Source organism: Pocillopora verrucosa, chromosome 14, assembly GCF_036669915.1.
Source record: "Pocillopora verrucosa isolate sample1 chromosome 14, ASM3666991v2, whole genome shotgun sequence".
Taxonomy (NCBI): domain Eukaryota; kingdom Metazoa; phylum Cnidaria; class Anthozoa; order Scleractinia; family Pocilloporidae; genus Pocillopora; species Pocillopora verrucosa.
This window is the reverse complement of record NC_089325.1, coordinates 19,965,103-19,970,177: the sequence shown is the minus strand read 5'-3', so window position 1 is coordinate 19,970,177 and position 5,075 is coordinate 19,965,103. Positions and strand designations below refer to the sequence as shown.

Sequence of the window (5,075 nt, the reverse complement as noted above, 5' to 3'; positions counted from 1 at the left end):
TGGGTGCTAAAGTTATTCCGTTGGCATTTTTGGAAGAAAGCAAGCCAGTGGCCTAACATGGTTCACTAGACCACAAGGAATCTAAAAATCGTTGTTGACAATTTTGTTAAGCGATTAGATGGTAATTATGGGGTATTGAAAAAGGACCTACCTGATCCAGGAAACGAGGCTGAGAGGCTACATGGGGCCATTATTTCTCTCCAATTCAGTGAAACCCACCCAAATTCACCAGATACAACAAGTAAGCAATCCTGAAGCCAAAAAACTAGTTTATTTTATTAACAAGGGTCACGTGATCGATCTAGCATGAAAGCGAGGCTAGTAAGTTTAGCATGAAAGTAACACTAGCCCATACTGCGGACTCGTGTCCTAACTCCTGAAATTTAATTGTGAAACAGTCCAGATGCCAGGAAATCAACTATGTTTATTAATGAAAGTCACGTGATTGTCTAAGCATGAAAACGAGGCTCATAACTCGCGATTAATGACATGAAAACACTTATTCTTGATGCTGGCCAAAATCTCCTTAATTTACAAAGCTGTGACCTTTAAAGCCAACCAAGAGGGCAGTTTACACTAAATTTCTGCTGTAACATCATGAACTAACGATGACAACGAGGCTTATTAATTACATTAAGCCTTACTCTGCCCCGTAAACCATAAATAATAATAGTAATCGCTGGTCCTTGGTGGGATTAAAATATACAAACTATACTATCACCGTGTTAACTTACTAGAAAAAATTAAATGCTTTCAACTGGGCACAAAGTTGTGTTAAGTTGTCAGTCACCTTATATCTTTCATATTTCTTACTGATATATCGAAGGTAACGTTAACCTACAAAGTAAGATAGCTTCATTTACAGGAACACATAAAAATGTATCAGCATTAATTCAAGGTCCATCTGTTAATTTTCTTTATTCTTCATGTCATCCTATTCGTCATCACATTCTTCATCGTCATCTACCACATCACTGAAAACATTCTGGCAGGGTTCATCCTCTTCATCACAGCAAGAGCAAAGGTCTGAGCATGGCAATCCATTTCTGCAGCACTGGCATCGGTTGCTTGCGCACTGCTTGGTGCATCCGCATTTGACTAGCTGAATTATGGCCTCTGGTGCTGGCAGCAGCCTTGTCATTACTGGAAACCATCTGTTGTCACTTTTCTCCCACCCACAGTTTTAAGGAGACGGAATGTCAGGGTTTGCCACAACATCGTTGTCCCAAACAATAGCTTGAAAGTGGGCTCGTAGAACAGCTTGAAGAAGAGCACCTCGGGTTGGTGGCAATCTTTCTGACTGTGCTTGCTTCTTAGGAAATAACAACCATCAAAGTTCTTTCACGGTGGTAAGCGATGTATTTGGAACATAGAGTTCGCAAACAAACTTCTCAATGGCCTTTATGGTTTCTTCAGATGGTGTTAATGTTGTTCCCAGTTTGGCCATCTCTCTGACAACATCTTCAACAACATTCAGAAATGCTTTCCAACACAAAGGTTTTCCATGGTCTGAAAAACATCCGGTGTTATCTGCTCCACTGAGTGCATGGAACGCAGGAAGAGCAGCTGTCCTGGCTTCCCCGAGAGCCTGAACTATTTGTTCTAGCCTAATTTCTCTGCGGTTGCACCCCTTTCCTGTAACGAATGAAACATTGCTACACAGCTCTGGAAACCGTCTTAAAGCAAGAACAAAGGCATCAGTGTCAGGGGAGTGGACATGGATCTCCATTGCACCATCCGATGTGGCATCAACGGCATGAAGGATGATCTTTGTGTCAGCTTCTTCTTGGTTGCTCTGAAGATGTCCAACATCTTTGAAAGTCGCCTTACATTCACTGCCCCATGCAACAAGAAATCGCCGACCACTCTGTCCCCTGAAGTGCCTGAATGCTTTGTCTGTCATTTCATGCCCAGCTTACGGCCTCGCTTTCATGCTAGATAGATCACGTGACCTCCGCTAATGAATTAAACTAATCCGTTGGCTTCGGGGTTGCTTGCTTATTGTACCCGGTGAATTTGGTTGAGTTTCCCTGAATTAGAAAGAAATAATGGCCCTTTATATTTTTTAGCCTCGTTTTCATGCTGCATCAGCCAGGCCTTTTTTAAGCACGCCATAATTATCCTCTTAACGCTTAACAAATTGTCAACAACGTTTTCAGGAATCCTGGTGGTCCAATGAACACTACTAGGCTAATGATTTGCTTTCTTCCAAAAAAGCCTACGGGAATTATTTATCAGACATATGCTCCTGGACTATCATGCCAATTAAATGAACCAAGTTGAGGGTATATTAACAAGATTTAAGTATTCTTGAAGTGATAGTGGTCATTAATTTTCTCTGGTATATTTTGAAGATGGGATAAGACAATATTTTTTTCAGTGGGGGGGGGGGGAGGGGGGGTATGGTAGCAGTTCAGCTAACCCTACCACCCCTGGTCCTGAATTGAATGACTGAAAGTAGTTCTTCTCACTCTGTTTTGACCCCTTTCTGATAAGGCTTCCCTTATTGGATCAATATATAGAGCAGTAGATAATAATAGAGATTAATTTAATGGTAAAGATGAAACATGAGACAACTGCAAAATATCAACTTTGAATGAATTAAGAGTTCTTTCTCAAAAACTTAAAACAACAATCATGTACTCTTATGCAACAATTACGAACTCTCTTCCCTTGCACCTCTCTATTAATTTGTACTCCCGCACCCACCAACCCCCACACACCAAATTGTTTAATATCGTTTCCATACACCCTTCCTGTAAGTTGCAAGTAGGTAAGCGTAAAATATCAACTTTTTGGAAACATAACATTTAGAATTGTTTCCCAAATGCATAATTCAGCAATCACATACTTTCTACTCTTGCACCTCTCTGTATTATTTGTCCCACACCAACACAAAGACAACACACCACTTTGTTTAATATCTTTTTCATACACCCTCTTCTTGTGAGTTGTAAGTACATTTGGAAACACAACTTTTAACATAATAGAGTTTTTCCCAAATACCCTACTACAACAATCATGTCTATCAATTATATTATTAGTCTGTGAATGTAGAAAGATTTCTGGTTGTAGCTTAAAACATCAGCGTGAAATCTGCCCACATTAACAGCCTAATAAAGCGTCTCATAATTGCTGCATGACACCTCTTTAATGGGTTTTATGAAAGTAATTTACCTATTTTAACTATCTAAATTTGTGTAGTGTGGTTGTTGACTCTCTGCTCCAGAAAAGGCACTTGGAAATGTTGGTTCATGCATCGCCCAAGCATTTTGGTATGGTTGCCAGGCTGCTGAAAACGAGTCATCATCTCCATCATACGGAGTTCATGTTGTCGGTTCAGCTCTGCCTGTTTCTCCTGATATTGAAGGAAAGTTTGTTCTCTTTTCTGGTCTGCCTCAAACCAAATTTGCATTCTTTTTTCATTTGCTTTTTGAAGATTCTCAAAGGTTGCTGATAACTAGCTGATAGCATCTTTCTGTGAAGTTACTCTACGTTTCCTGGGCCGCACTGACACAGTTGATTTCAGTACCTCCTTCTTGGATGTCTCCTTTGAATCTACTTCACCCTCTTCACAGGAAGACTCTTCACAGTCTTTGCTCTGTGGCTGTTTTTTAGGTTTGTGGTTTTTCACCCTGTACAACACTTTAAAAACAATGCCTTTTAAGGTCAGAAAAACTGAAATTTATTTTATATGTAGTGAGGCAAAGTTAAAGGGCTGACCAATAAATACTAATAAAACCATAGTCACCATGTAAAGATGCATATAGTCACTAACAATTTGACGTATAGCAATAGTTGTATATTCATGTTTCGTGTACATATTACTGACACAAATTCCTTGTATGCAATTGCATAACATCCATTATAAAATTCATTTGAAAGTCTGGGAAAAATAATACCAATTCATTATTTACCTGTTACATTCTTCTTCACTCTCATTCCCTGACAAGTGGCTTTGCTCAGAACTTGCTTCTAAAGAAGACGTACTTGAATCTAATGGCTGCTTCCTCTCACGGGGTACCATACTAGTAGCAAGCTTTATTTCTTCAATCGTGTCCTCCTTCTCATTATATTCATCATCTTCACTACTGTCGTCACTATTAAGGATGTCAGCTGCCTTCGTTGCAACCTTTAATTCTGTGTGAGTTTCGGAGAAAATCGGGTCGATGATGGTAAACCACTCAGGTTCATCTATCGCTGATTTTCCACTGCCAGACTTTGTCCTGTCCGTGAATTTTCTCCACCGTTCTTTCAACCATTTATATTTTGCTCGCAGCTTGACAACTGATGTCTCAATTGCCTTCTCTTTTCCTTTCTTAGAACATTCTATGTTCTCCGTCTGCAAACGAGCATTGAGTTCTTTCTTAATATTTTGAAAAATATGAAAATTGGCTGACTTTTTAAGCGCCAGGGTCTCTAAAGTCAACGCAAATTCATTTCGGTCGTCTGTGAGTACAGTTGCAAATACCTTAAGCTCAACTTCGCGCCACTTTGTGCCGCGAGTCTCCTTCGAGTTATTCTTGGCCACCATGTTGTTTTGAGCGTTCAGCATAACTCGGGCCAGTGGTCTCTGGACGAGATAGGGTAAAATGCGTCCCGGCAAGGGCATTCCGTTTTTATACTACATGCATTTAACGTCTGAAATGTTAAAGGCATCAGTAAAATGCGTCTAAACGACGCACTTAACAGAAGACGTTAAAGTTGTCAGACGTTAAATGCATTAGCCTTATTTACCATTTTTATACTTGACGTTAAAAGCATAAAAACGGCCATTGTGCTTAAAACTTGCTAGCAAGCCATTATTTCTTATGTTAGCATTCATGGAATTCCAGTCCTTTATAGTCCTAATAGTGAAAGTACGACCTCCTGCTGATTTTCGTTTATACTTAGGGCACATCAGATTTATATTTGAATGTCTAGTGGCTCAATTATGAATTTCTAACAAATAAATTATTGAAATAACTGGGCACAATATAGTTGTGGACCCGCTTATACACTAGTACACATCTCCTTATTAGAGGTTGTTTAGTAAAAGGGAGCCAGTTTAGATTATTGATTAATACGACTGATGG

The 5,075-nt window shown here is 39.5% G+C and overlaps 1 pseudogene; it reads right to left on the bottom strand.

The window, feature by feature from the left end:
* Positions 1-934: 934 nt before the first annotated feature.
* LOC131778082 (uncharacterized) lies at positions 935-1,903 on the bottom strand (annotated as a pseudogene).
* Positions 1,904-5,075: the final 3,172 nt, after the last annotated feature.